Below are 15541 nucleotides of genomic sequence, written 5' to 3'. Positions count from 1 at the left end.
TCGGTTGGGTCGCTGCAGCGGTTGGTGCCGGGGGCGGCGGTCCCGTGTCCCACGGTTTTGATTGCCATGTCTCGGCGCCGTTACGGGGGTATGCCTCGAGGTTTCGGTGGGCCTCCTCTAACGAGAGCGCAAGGGCAATGGCCGTCTTCAGGTCGGGTTCCTTGCTTTCTAGCAGTCTCTGCCGGGTGTGGTCTGACTGGAGGCCCCTGACGAAGGCATCACAGGCGAGTCCCTGCGCGTGCTCCACAGCCGTTACCGCTTTACAATCGCAGTCTCTGCAGAGTGCCAGTAGCGCCCGTGCAAATGCCCCTACCGATTCTCCCGGTTGCTGCCTGCGGGATCCCAAGAGGTGTCGGGCGTAAATTGTGTTCACTGGGCGCGTATATTGCCCTTTTAGTAGCTCGAGGGCCGCCACGTACGTATTAGAGTCCCGGATTAGCATATATACTTGATGGCTCACCTGGGCGGTTAAAATTTTCAGTTTGTGATCCTCCTCTGTAACCTGTGAGATTGCGAGGAAGGATTCAAAGCAGCTCAGCCAGTGTTCAAACTTGGCTGATGCACCCACATCTTGAGGGTCGAGGTCCAGGCGTGGTGGTCTGAGGGCTCTCAGCAATGTCTGCTGTATCCGTTGCTGTTGTTGCTCCTCAGGTGTCGCCATTTAACTTTTAGCTAATAAAATTGATACGCTTATCAATTACTTCATAAAAGGTGATGAGTCGAAGAAGAGATGATGAGTCGAAAGAAGAGATGAATAAGGCTTTTATTAGCTAAGAAGAGACCATGCTTCTTCGTGAGTGACTGAACAAGTCTGAACGAAACCCACACAGTGGTGGGTGGAGTCAGCTGAGGCATGCCTCCATACACAGCGCCACCCAGAGGTGGCAATATACAATACAGTGGTTTACCACAGTGAGTTCCTATAGTCAAACCCCTCAACTTCCTCAGCAGAAAGGGTTTCCACTCCCTGAAACATGCAAAGGATCCTGCAAGTCACTGGGGAGTGGAAGTAAATGGAAAAGAGCATCATGATGATCATCATTCAAAGACCTCCTCAGTGACTGCTGCACGGGGCATCAGAGCACAACTGATAATTGAAGTCTGCTGTTCTATTTAACATAGTCTACCTATGATACCAGTGCCTTTATTTCTTCTCCCACTTTCAAATAAAGAACCAATTCCTCAATCCAGTATCAATCCTAGAACATTGCAATACATCTTTGTCCCTACATGACTAAAGAAATGATAATCACCTGATTTAATAAGTAAGCACAAAACAAGTATCACTCTAACACCATGAATAGCAAAACACTACATAAATACATATTCTATTTTAATACAAAGTCCAAAGTAAACACCTGTGAACCTATTATTTCCTAACACCGTGTACTTTGGGCTGGTTAATATGCCTTTCTTTCCTTTATTGCAGTGCTTCTCCTAAGTTCAACCTGAAGGCCAGTATTACAAGATGTGGTATGCTGCTTTTGTAACTGAGTTGGGTGTCCTATCATGGCATCTTGCTCCTAGGAGGGAGCTACTGCTGGCTGTATCTCTGGAGTTTGTGCCTGGACAGCCTGGTGTTACCTCCTATGCATCTATTATTGGTGTGGTACTCTGAGGGGGAAGGTTAGCTACCTGGCTTGCACTAATGTCCTGAGTCAAGTAGGTTGCCTCGACCCACCATCATTCCACTGGGGCCTGGATCTCTGTCCTCAATAATCAGTGGGGTGGCTGCTCTGGTGACAGATATCAGATCCTGAAAGCCTGAGAGATAGTGGCCTGCATTCTGGCCCCCAGGGTCTGGAAGCTTATATGCATAGCGTTGTCTAATCTTTCCCCTACTGCCACCAAAACAGCAAGAGCAGAGTGCCTCTCCAACACCTCCATGGCCAACTCCTCATAGGGGTGAGCTCCTTAATGTCATCGATGCCCCTACCAGTGCCCATTCTGTAGTGGGCATTGTGTACAAGTTTCTCCTGCAACAAGATTGAGTAACTTAGGTGATGGTTAGTTATTGAGGACTGTCTCCCAGGTAACATCAGACAGCTGATGTAAGAGATCACCATGTTAAAGTAGAGGAAGGGGTTTCAAGGTTCTGCTTGCAAGCACGTGCTGTTAGGGGAAATGGCAACACAGCCTGTAAAATCCTCTTTTAACTAGTGTAAAGCTATTAGTTGTAAAGCTCTTAATTTTAAAGAGTGTGCTGAGGTCCAGTGTGTCCAAGTAAGAAAATGGAGAATGGCTGATGTGTTCACTTGCTTGGCCTGGTCAGGTCACTGAACCTCTTGTGGCATTGGACTGCAGTTTGCCCTCCAGTAAATTCTATTTCAGCTTCAGAATTTAAAAAAAATATACTGGCCTGGAAAATCAGTGAACTGTGATTCCAGCGGTTGGCAGGGCCAGTGGGAGAGCACCTCAATTGCATACGGCCAGAGGGCTCCAGCATCACTACGGGAACATCTCTGGTACCTGCCATTCCCATGCAGACAAAACTCTGATGATGCTGATCTTTGGGGCAGGATATGTCCAAGTATCTCCACTCCCCCAAAGACACCTTTAAGGCTCCTTGTATAAGAGGCACAATTCAATTTTTTCTTAAAAAAAGACCGTTTCTTTGCTTCCCTAACCTAGACTTCTCCAGTGGGATCCAATCAACCTTTTCTGGAGTCCAACATGCATCAACTTTCTCAGTGCACCAACCTCCAGTGTAAAACTGGCTCTTACTGGGCTGGATTTTCATCCACAATTATGTTGCTTTGGTGGTGTTAATGGGATGGGCAGGAACAGAAAATTGCCGGGAGAACCATTCACCAACTCCCTGCCGATCACTGCGACTTCTGGGATTCTTTGCTGGAAGTGGCAGCGGACAGTGAATAAACCCACCCAAATATAGGTAGGCATAGTTAAAGGAGGTGCCAATGGCAAAGTGACTTTGTACATCATATCTGTCATTACCACCACTAGCAACATGCATGGCAGTAACATCAGCATTATACTGACATTTAGCCTGTTAAAGGCCGGTAGAAGGCCTTTCAAAATTTAAATCCCCATGCAGGCATTGAGTCAATTGCGGGACGAGCAATTCACTTCATGACCTATGGAATTTAATTATATTTTTAAATGGGCTCCTCTAGCAAAACTGGCTCATGTGTAGTCATCCCTACTTCACTGCTGCAGGCACTTTGGTTAAGGAAATCACAGTGGTAATTTCAAAGAAAAAAGGCTTAAAATATATATTAATGATCTAGACGAGGGAACTAGATGTAATATCTCCAAGTTTGCAGACGACACAAAGCTGGGTGTGCGTGTGTGCTGTCAGGAGGATGCAGAGAAACTCCAGTATGATTTGGACAGGTTGGGTGATTGGGCAGATGCATGGCAGATACAGTATAATATGGATAAATGCGAGGTTATCCACTTTGGTGGCAAAAACAGGAAGGCAGATTATTATCTGAATGACAATAGAGTGGGAAAAGGGGAAGTGCAACAAGGCCTGGGTGTCCTTGTGCACCAGTCGCTGAAGGTAAGCATGCAGGTGCAGCAGGCGGTTAAGAAGGTAAATGTTGGCCTTCATAGCGAGAGGATTCGAGTACAGGAGCAAGGATGTCTTGCTGCAGTTGTACAGGGCCTTGGTGACACCACACCTTGAGTATTGTGTGCAGTTTTGGTCGCCTTATCTGAGGAAGGATGTTCTTGCCATGGAGGGAGTGCAGCGAAGATTCACCAGACTGATACTTGGGATGGCAGGAATGACGTATGAAGAGAGATTGGGTTGATTGGGCTTGTATTGCTAGAGTTTAGAAGAATGAGAGGGGATCTCATTGAAACTTATAAAATTCTAACAGGACTAGACAGACTAGATGCAGGAAGGATGTTCCCGATGGCGGGGAGTCCAGAACCAGGGGTCACAGTCTAAGGATAAGGGTAAGCCATTTAGGACTGAGATGAGGAGGAATTTCTTCACCCAGAGAGTGGTGAACCTGTAGAATTTTCTACCACAGAAGGCAGTTGAGGCCAATTCATTAAATATATTCAAGAAGGCGTTAGATATATTTCTTAAGGCTAAAGGGATCCAGGGATATGGGGAGAAAGCAGGGACAGGGTACTAAATTTGGATGATCAGCCATGATCTCATTAAATGGCGGAACAGGCTCGATGGGCCGAATGGCCTATTCCTGCTCCTATCTTCTATGTTTCTATGTTTCTAAAATGTTTTTGAATCTCCAGACAGTGGTGTAGATGGGCCTGGTGCCAGCCCTACATATGTAAATGGCTCTGACCTCAGCAAATAGGCCAGAATAAGGGGTGCAGGCAAGGAGCAGGCCCATGCAAAATGGCACAATGACAGATTTTAAAATTAGTTGGCAATAGCAAAGAAAAACAAAAATAAAAAAGCTTCAGACTTGTGCTCCAGAAGTAACCAAGCCTCTAGCCAAGCTGTTCCAGTACAGCTACAACACTGGCATCCTTCTGACAATGTGGAAAACTGCCCAGGTATGTCCTGTCCACAAAAAGCAGGACAAATCCAATCCGGCCAATTACCGCCCCATCAGTCTACTCTCAATCATCAGCACAGCGATGCAAGGTGTCATCGACAGTGCTATCAAGCGACACTCACCAATAACCTGCTCACTGATGCCCAGTTTGGGTTCCACCAAGACCACTTGGCTCCCGGCCTCATTACAGCCTTGGTCCAAACATGGATAAAGGAGCTGAATTCCAGAAGTGAGGTGAGAGTGACTGTCCTTGACATCAAGGCAACATTTGAGCGAGTGTGGCATCAAAGAGCCCTAGTAAAACTGAAGTCAATGGGAATCAGGGGAAAAATATTCCACTGGCTGGAGTCATACCTAGCACAAAGGAAGATGGTTGCGGTGGTTGAAGGTCAATCATCACAGCCCCAGGACATCGCTGCAGGAGTTCCTCAGGGCAGTGTCCTAGGCCCAACCATCTTCAGCTGCTTCATCAATGACCTTCCCTCCAACATAAGGTCAGACATGGGGATGTTGGCTGATGACTGCACAGTGTTCAGTGCCATTCACAACTCCTCAGATAATGAAGCAGTCCACGCCCGCATGCAACAAGACCTGGATGACGTTCAGGCTTGGGCTGATAAGTGGCAGGTAATATTCGTGCCACAGAAATGCCAGGCAATGACTATCTCCAACAAGCGAGAGTCTAACCACTGCCCCTTAACATTCAACAGCATTACCAACGCTGAATCCCCCACCATCAACATCCTAGGGGTCACCATTGACCAGAAACTTAACTGGACCAGCCACATAAATACTGTGGGAACAAGAGCAGTTCAGAGGCTAGGTATTCTGCAGCGAGTGTCTCACCTCCAGACTCCCCAAAGCCTTTCCACCATCTACAAGGCACAAGTAAGGAGTGTGATGGAATACTCTCCACTTGCCTGGATGAGTGCAGCTCCAACAGCACTCAAGAAGCTCGACACTATCCAGGAGTAAGCAGTCCATTTGACTGGCACCCCATCCACCACCTTAAACATTCGCTCCCTCCATCACCAGTGTACCGTGGCTGCAGTGTGTACCATCTACAAGATCCACTGCAGCAACTCGCCAAGGCTTCTTCGGCAGCGCCTCCCAAACCCATGACCTCTTCCACCTAGAAGGACAAGGGAAGCAGGCGCATGGGAACACCACCACCTCCAAGTTCCCCTTCAAGTCACACACCATCCTGACTTAGAAGTATATCGCCGATCCTTCATCGTCGCTGGGTCAAAATCCTGGAACTCCCTACCTAACAGCACTGTGGGAGTACCTTCAACACACGGACTGCAGTGGTTGAAGGCGGCGGCTCACCACCACCTTCTCAAGGGCAACTAGGGATGAGCAATAAGTGCTGGCCTTGCCAGCGACACCCAGATCCCATAAGCGAATAAAAAAAAAGAAAATGAGTTAGAAATAAGCTTTAAACTAGGGTGTCCAACACTCCCGGATTGCCCGGGAGTCTCCAGGAATGAAAGATTAATCTCTCGGGTACTGCTGCTAGTAACCCAGAAGAAAAATAAAGTTCGCACTTTCCGGCTAACGTCAGTGATTTGCGCCTGTGTACTTTCTTTGCCTGCTTGCCGGCTATTTTCCGGTCATCAAATACCATCGTACCGACCTCCATGAGGTTCGAGGATCTGCATACAAGCGCAATTTACAGATGTCTGTCTTCTGTTGACAGAATCCTAGCCATTCTTTGCCTCCCATTTCAAGAAATGGCCTGAAATTTACTTGTAGCTGGTCGCACCTCGCCACTGTTACTTCCTCAGAAGTGCAGTTCTGCCACCACTCCGGTGGGAGAGTGGGACCAGCTACGAGGAAATTCTTGACCACACAAGGCAATTCTAAAAGTATCATTTTAGCATTCAATGTGTATTCAGTGTGTATACAAATTTATAGGACAGTTAAAAATTCTAGTGTCCAAAATCAATTTTGTGTAATTCTACCCTGTTGCTGTTTTAGGGAAAGCTAAGATGTCTCAAAGAATACAGTTACTACACAACATGTTTTTGTACAGAATAGCTGTGGCTGGCTAAGGATGAACCAGTCAACACAAGCTCTTTAAATCGTCCAATAAATAGGTGACCAATCAACACCCTATAAACCACGAGACTCTTCTGTTGATGAAGTGCAGCTCTCTTTCCCCTTTCAACTTGTTTGGTTGTAGTGCGGCTCTTCATGCTAACCCCTCCATCATTGGCTAGTGGTGGCTTGAACAGCTCCAGCAGTCACAGGTGCTGCTCACTGACTGGCATCAAGAGCAGGAAGCGTAGAGACAGGAATGGTAATCAAACTAATGAGTCCAACATAATTTAAGTACATTGATTGTTTACTTGAGCTAAATTTCCAAATTACCACTTAAATTACTGTCATAGAGTTTTAATTTGACAGGCCATCTGTTTTTTTTTATTATTAATGGTGCTCTCATTTTGGGGGAGTGGTGGTGTTTGGAGTTGTTCTATTACTACCCTATTTGGCTGCAGCAAAACAGGATACTATGAAGTAAAACCTCAATATATTTAAATTTTGGTCTTCTCTACGTAGATTCTAGGTTTGGTGATTTGCTAATAAGTTGCTAACATTTATTACTGGTACAGAATAAGACTTTTATTCCAGAACCCTTTGCAACATCATTGATTTTCGGGCTTCTGTTCTTACTTCAGTGTTTATTGTTTTCCGCTCCCAAACTGTAAGTCATAAGAGTTTGGTCTCTTACGCTCCTTACTCCCCATCCCAAATGTCACGTGATCAAATGCCCCATGATGAAACATTGCTGCTGGACTTATCTGGAGGAAGGTGGGTTGGGGGCGGGCAGGCTCCGATGCAGTCAGGAAACCTGGGAGGCCGGGTTTCCTGCAGGCCCTGTCGACTTTAATGGCAGGGCCTGATTTGCATCCGAGGCCTCAGTTTCCCGCCCGCAGCCAGCCAGATTGAGAGGCTGGCTGGCTGCAGGTGGGTAGGCCTGCGGCCATATGGAGGAGAGAGGGTTCACGTGAGGGCCGGGCTGTTAAATGGATTTGAGGAGGGGGTGAAGAGAAGACCGGGGATCGTGGCCGGGCAGTGGATCAGGGTGGGGGAGAGAGGATCAGGGATTGGGCCCAGGCAGTGTATCGGGGTGGGGGAGAGAGGACCGGGGATCGGGGTCGGGCCGTGGATCGGGGTGGGGGAGAGAGGACCGATGATCGTGGCCGGGCAGTGGATCGTGGTGGGGGAGAGAGGACCGGGGATCGGGGCCGGGCCGTGGATCGGGATGGGGAGAGAGGAGCGGGGATCGGGGCCGGGCAATGAATCGGGGTGGAGAAGGGATCTGGGATCGGGGCCAGGCAGTGGATCGGAGTGGGAAGAGAGGACCGGTGATCGTGGCCAGGCAGTGGATTGTGGTTGGGGAGAGAGGACCGGGGATTGGGGCCGGGCTGTGGATCGGAGTGGGGAGAGAGGACCGGGGATCGGGATCGGGGCCGGGCAATGAATCGGGGTGGAGAGGGGATCTGGGATCGGGGCCAGGCAGTGGATCGGAGTGGGGAGAGAGGACTGGGGATCGGGGCCAGGCAGTGGATCGGAGTGGGGAGAGAGGACCGGGGATCAGGGCCAGGCAGTGGATCGGTGTGAGGGAGAGAGGAGCAGGGGTCGGGGTCAGGCAGTGGATCGGGATGGGGAGAGAGGACCGGGGATCGGGGCCAGGCAATGGATCGGGATGGGAAGAGCAGACTGGGGATCGGAGCTGGGCAGTGGATCTGAGAGGGGGTGGGGGCAGGGGGGGAAGGGAGGACTGCAGATCGGGGCCGGGGAAAGGATTGGGGGGAAGGGAGGAGCAAGGACCGGGGTTCGGGGGCCGGGGCAACGATCGGGCGTGGGGGGTGTGGTGGGGGGAGCCATGACCGGGGATCAGGAGCCGGGAGAGGGCTCGGAGGTGATCAGAGGCCTCATGAGGGGGTCTCCGAACGTGGCGGGTGGGCTAAGCAGGGAGGTTAAAACCACTTTACCTCCTGGATCCAGCAGTCCCCGCCTTGCTTTAACTGCCAGTTTTCATGAAATGTGTTAAACCTGTCCACATGCAGTTAAAAACAAAATGGAGGTTAAAAAAGAGGCTTCCAGCCTCATTATAATATTAAAATTGACGTTCTGCCCCCTGGGAGATGGTTGGTCGCCCGCCCCCGTCACCTCCGTTAAAACCGGAGGTGGATGGGTTGGAAGCGGGTTCAGGTCGGGAAACCCGTTTCTAACAATTTAACTACCCCAACACTCCAAACCCACCCTTTTTTTTAGGTTAAAATTCCCCCCTGCATGATAAAATGTCATGTGACCAAACATCACATGAGCAAACCTCCAGGAAGCCATCCAACCAGAGTTGGCAACCCAACTTTAAACTGATGCTAACAAACTTGTGCTCATTACATTCTCTTCGGCCTGTGCTCCAGCACCTAGCAAACCTGGATACCTGTTTTATACAGATGAGAAAAGGGAGCAGTGCAAACGAAACAAAGATGGAGCATATAATGCCATTTGGATACCCAGAAAGTTGGAATAATGGTGGAAGATTTCCTCTGTGTGCTATATGTAACAATATGATGAACCTATTCTTCAGAAATGGGTTTTATTACACATAGTACACTGAGGAAATCTTTCCCCACAAGAGTACTTGGCTGGAAAACTCCCCTTTTCTTCAAATCGCTCTGCACAAGTTTTTGTGAGCACAGTAGATTTCCTCATGAACCACCATCCCAGCTGAACCAAGCATCATACATCAAACATATTAACATCTAATTTCTCAACACTTCCTCTGAGCTCAAGTTCTGAATTTTAATATTTTATATTTCCCAAGGTATTATATTTAAAATGCAGGAAATTTTTGCTCTTTTAAGTTGAAAAGTTTTCAGAAAGTATTTTTCTAGCTATAAACAGCTGCCAATCAAAATGATGGATAGTAGCGATATTTCTTCTGTTGAATTCATAAAAAACAAGTAGATAGTGGGGAACAGCAGAAAACCAGCCAATCATGCCACCTGTAATAATGATGGTTTCACACTGCCTGTTAAAGAGTATAAATGTGGAAAGTGTGGATTCTGCTCTGCAGTGTGATCCATGGCAATAGTGCAGTGGGTGACTTTGCACATGGCCGACTAAGCTGCCACTGACTCCAGCAAGGTTTCTGTTATCATCCTTATTTTAATTTTCACAGCAAGCTCCAACCAGGATTCCCACCTTTGGGAGGAGACGGGAGAATGGGGTGAGTTGTTACTGGGAGACAGGAAATGGCCACTGCAACAGGGGCTGGCAGCTGTGAAGATTTTTTTCCCTCAGGCAACAATGAATTGGCAAAATCTACTGCTGTAGAGTTACCAATCCATTGTACCTAAGTCCATTATATTGTTCTGCCTTAAATTCATATTGCAATTCTGCCTCCCGTAGCAACATTGGGTGCCTTATAAACATAGCCATAAGTAACATCCAATGTTACAAAGGCAATAATGACAGAAAATGTGATGTATGATGCCATTCCATTGTTATGAGATCGTGGTAAACTATGCCTCCTTGTCCTCTTGACCTGTCTGCAGCCTTTGACACGGTTGACCACTCCATCCTCCTGCAACACCTCGCCTTCGTCACCCAGCTGGATGGGACTGCCCTCACCTGGTTCCATTCTTACCTATCCAGTTGTAGACAGAGAATCACCTACAAAGACTTCTCTTCCCACTCCCACACTGTTACCTCTGGAGACCCCCAAGGATCTATCCTTGGCCCCCTTCTATTTCTCATCTACACGCTGCCCTTCGGTGACATCATCAGAAAACACAATGTCAGGTTCCATATGTACACTGACGACACCCAGCTCTACCTCACCACCACTTCTCTCGATCCCTCCACTGTCTCTGATTTGTCACTCTGCTTGTCCGATATCCAGTGCTGGATAAGCAGAAATTTCCTCCAACTAATTATTGGGAAGACTGAAGCCATTGCCTTCAGTCCCTGCCACAAACTGTTCCCTAGCCACCAACTCCATCCTTCTCCCTGGCAACTGTCTGAAGCTGAATCAGACCATTCGCAACCATGGTGTCATATTTGACCCAGAGATGAGCTTCTGACCACATATCCATTCCATGACCAATCTGCCTACAACCACCTTCATAACATTGCCCGACTCCGCCCCTGCTTCTGCTCATTTGCCACTGAAACCCTCATCCATGCTTTTGTTATCGCTAGACTTGACTATTCTAATGCTCCCCTGGCCGGCCTCCCATCTTCCACCCTTCATAAACTTAAGTTCACCCAAAACTCTGCTGCCCGTATCCTAAGTCGTACCAAGCCCTGTTCATGTTGTGTCCGTGTATAATAAGACACAGACTGCAGGAGAAACGGTACAACAGGTGTTTACTCAACGTGGCTCACACGGGAACTGATCTGTACAGATTACTACTCAGTGCTATATACAGGTGTGGTCACTGCCGGTACTGCAGTATACATGAGCTGTAAAAGATAGTTCCCCCCTTAAAGGTATATACATTACAATTCCTCCCCTTTTAGATTAACAGTACCATAACACTCATTTAACAATTAAATATCAAACTAATTACAATTAACACTTTTAACATGCAACATTAGCTGAAAATAGTCTATTTATATATTCAGTCTTTGGGGAGGCTTCCTGATCCTTTCTGGATAGTGCCTTTCCCGAGTGTCTTGCACTTGGTGCGGAGGCGATTCTGGCCCCCTGTCGTCGGTTGGTTCATCAGCTTCCGATGCTACTGTTTCTGGGGTAGATGCGACCTGTACGTCAGGTTCATCACCAGGTACGTATGGGTGAGGCATGGGGTTGACTTGTTCCTGTGACTCTAGGATCTGGTCAGCATGGCGTCTCACGATGCTCTCCCCAACGTCCACTGTGTACATTAGTGGGCCCTGCCGTGTGCATATCGTTCCTGGCTGCCATTTTTCTGTTCGGTAGTCGCGGGCCAAGACTGGTTGCCCTGCATTGAAGCTCCTTGTTGGCTTCTCATGGATGTGCTGGAATTGCTTACTCTCAACATCTCTTCGTACGTTTGGTCTGAGCAAATCCAGGCGAGACCTTAACCTTCGGTTAAAGAACATCATGGCTGGGGCCTGGTTGGTGACTGCATGTGTCGCATTCCAGTAGGCGAACAGGAAATTGTCCACCTTGTGCTGCAGCGGAATGTTGTCATTGTACATAGCTTTTATTGCCTTCTTAAAGGTTTGTATGAACCTCTCAGCCAATCCATTTGTGGCTGGATGATACGGGGCGGATGTGTAATGCCTTACCCCATTCTTTTTCAAGAACCTCCGGAACTCTTCGGACACAAACTGTGGTCCGTTGTCGGAGCAAATCTGTTCTGGCAAGCTATTCCTGGCAAAAATGGTCCGTAGGACTGCAATAGTTTTCTCCGTGGTGGTGGAGGACATTTTGATGACCTCAGGCAATTTCGAGTGCACATCCACGGCTATTAAAAACATTGAGTCCATGAATGGACCAGCAAAATCAATGTGCACCCGTTGCCATGGAGATGAGGGCCACTCCCATGGGTGTAGAGGTGCCTGTGGTGGTGCATTTTGGACTTTCTGGCATCCTGAGCAGCTCTTGGTCAGGTCCTCGATTTGTTTATCGATTCCCGGCCACCACACATAAGCCCTGGCCAGGTTTTTCATTTTTACCCCTCCCAGATGACCCTCATGAAGCACATTGAGCACTCTATCCCTTAACTTGGGTGGAATTACCACTCGGGATCCACACATCAAGGTCCCCCGGCACACTGACAGCTGTTCTCTCCTTGTCGAGAATGCTGGCAACAGTGAGTCGCCATGTGCTGGCCATCCCTTCACCGTCAAATCATATACCCGAGACAGTGTCGGGTCATTTCAGGTTTCCTTTTCGATACAAGCGTTAGTTACCGGTAGGTATTCAACTATAGTCGAATGGAATATTTCGACAGGATCCACTGCTGGTGCTTCCTCCGCAGTAGGCAGTGGCAGGCGTGATAGCCCATCAGCATTTCCATGCTGTTTCGTGCCCTTATATTCAATCTCATAGTGGTGCGCCCCTAGAAAAAGTGACCGTCTTTGTAGTTGTTGCGCAGTCATCACCGGAACACCCTTCTTCGGATTAAAAATGGAGACAAGAGGCTGGTGATCAGTCAGCAAGGTGAATTTCTGCCCGTGCAGATAGTGATTGAACTTTTTCACTCCCCACACTAGGCTGAGGGCCTCCCTGTCAATCTGGGCATAGTTACGCTCGGCTGAGGTTAGTGATCGTGACGCAAAGGCTATTGGCCTCTCTGAGCCGTCCGAGAATTTGTGCGACAGCACCGCTCCAATGCCGTAGGGTGACGCATCACATGCCAACCGAATTGGTAATGCCGGGTTGTAATGGGCCAATACCTCTTTTGATGTGATTAGTGTTTTGCTCTTCTGGAAAGCTCGTCTACATTCGTCACTCCACTTCCATGGCACCCCAGTTTGCAGTAGGGTGTTCAGTGGGTGTAGTATTGGAGACAAATTTGGCAAGAACTTATGGTAGTAGTTTACCAGCCCGAGGAACAACCTCAGTTGTGACACATTTTCCGGTGCTGGAGCCTTGACTACTGCCTCAATCTTCTCTGGGGACTTATGTAACCCCTCTTTATCGATAACGTGGCCACAATACGAGATCTGTTTTCTAAAAAACTCGCATTTGGGGCGGTTAGCTCGGAGCCCATATTCCTGCAATCTAGTGAGCATCTGCTCCAGTTTGGCAAGGTGATCACTGTCATTTTCGCCCGTGACCAGGATGTCGTCCAAATAACACTGGGTCCCTGGGATCCCTTGCAGGACTTGTTCCATTGCCCTCTGCCAAATAGCCGGAGCTGATGCTACCCCGAATACCAGCCGGTTGTATTGGTAGAGACCTTTATGGGTGTTGATTGTGAGGTATTTTTTTGATGCTTCTTCTACCTCCATTTGCAGATACGCCTGGGCCAGATCAATCTTAGTGAAGCGTTTCCCTCCAGATAGCGAGGCGAAAATATCTTCAATCCGCGGAAGTGGATATTGTACGGTGTGAAGGACCGGGTTCACTGTTACCTTAAAGTCCCCACAGATGCGAACCTTCCTTGGTTCTCCAGGCGTGCTGCTCAACGACTTTTTCATCACAGGGACGATGGGTGTAGCCCACTCGCTCCAGTCTACCTTGGACAGTACACCTGAACGTTCCAGACTCTCCAGCTCTGCTTCGACGGCTGGGCGGATCGCATAAGGTACCGGTCTGGCCTTAAAAAATTTTGGGCTTGCGTTTTCTTCAATTTTAATCATCGCTGTCATGCCTTTTAGTGTTCCGAGTCCTTGCTGGAACACTTCTTTCGCGTCAGTTAGGATCTTTGACAGTCGCCCAGGTGTGACGTCGTCATCCTTTTTGTCAGCCACAGTCAGTGCCTGTATGGAATGCCAATCCAGTTGTATTTTCCGGATCCATTCACATCCCAGTAATAGTGGTCCTCCATCTTGCAATACATACATGTCCAGTTTTGGTGTTTCCTTACCGTTATATATAACGGTCACCCTTATTTTTCCTTTGGGGTAGACTTTTTGCCCCATGTATGTCTTCAAAATAATTTTTGTGTCTCTCAAGTGTATGTGTGAGAATAGCCACTCGTAGTCCCGTTTTCATCACTGTTAGGGCTGATCCTGTGTCCTATTCCATCTTTACCTGGACTCCTGCTATCTTGAGAGTGACCCAAATGGTTCGGTGATCCTCCGTTGTGATCACATTATGTAGTTTCAGACAACTCAGTTCCCTGCTTTCGGAGTCGTTATCACTCATTTGTTCGTCTGAACTATTCTCCGTCATCTTATGTACCTTCTTGTACTTTTCTTTGGTAGGTTTCTTATTGCTGGTTTTCTTTCCCGACCTGCAGACTCGTGCTATGTGTCCTACTTTTCCACACTGTCTGCACACTTCGTCTTTGAACCAGCAATCATTCTGGTCGTGTGTTGTTCTGCCGCAGCGATAGCACGTCTCTGTTCTATATGACGTTTCGTTTGTGCCATATTCTTGCGGTCTCTGTTGTATCTCTGCAGCGCCCCGTGCTGCTGCTTCATATGATACCGCAATGCTGAAAGCCTTTTCCAGCGTAAGGTCCTTTTCAGATAAAAGCCGTTTCTGGGTTCCTTCACTTTGAAGCCCACACACAAACTTGTCCCTTAAGCTGTTCGCAATATATATTAATGATCTGGATGAGGGAATTGGATGTAATATCTCCAAATTTGCAGATGACACAAAGCTGGGTGGGAGGGTATGCTGTGAGGAGGATGTCATGAAACTCCAGTACGATTTGGACAGGTTAGATGATTGGGCAGAAACATGGCAAATGCACTATAATGTGGATAAATGTGAGGTTATCCACTTTGGTGGCAAAAACAGGAAGGCAGATTATTATTTGAATGGCAATAGATTGGGAGAAGGTGAAGTGCAAAGAGACCTGGGTGTTCTTGTGCACCAGTCGCTGAAGGTAAGCATGCTGGTGCAGCAGGCGGTTAAGAAGGCAAATGGTATGTTGGCCTTCGTAGCAAGAGGGTTCGAGTACAGCAACAAGGATGTCTTGCTACAGTTATACAGGGCCTTGGTGAGACCACACCTTGAGTATTGTGTGCAGTTTTGGTCGCTTTATCTGAGGAAGGACGTTCTTGCCATGGAAGGAGTGCAGCGAAGATTCACCAGGCTGATACCTGGGATGGCAGGAATGACGTATGAGGAGAGATTGCGTCGATTGGGCTTATACTCACTGGAGTTTAGAAGATTGAGAGGGGATCTCATCGAAACCTATAAAATTCTGTCAGGCCTGGACAGACTAGATGCTGGAAGGATGTTCCCGATGGTCGGGGAGTCCAGAACCAGGGGTCATAGTCTAAGGATAAGGGGTAGGACATTTAGGACTGAAATGAGGAGGAATTTCTTCACCCAAAGAGTGGTGAACCTGTGGAATTCTCTGCCACAGAGGGTGGTGGAGGCCAGTTCATTAAATATATTCAAGAAAGAGTTGGAT

The sequence above is a fragment of the Somniosus microcephalus genome, chromosome 7, assembly GCF_052327205.1.
Source record: "Somniosus microcephalus isolate GS21.2 chromosome 7, FLI_Smic_1.0, whole genome shotgun sequence".
NCBI classification, from domain to species: Eukaryota; Metazoa; Chordata; class Chondrichthyes; order Squaliformes; family Somniosidae; genus Somniosus; species Somniosus microcephalus.
The sequence above is the reverse complement of the archived record's forward strand: the minus strand, read 5'-3'. Positions refer to the sequence as shown.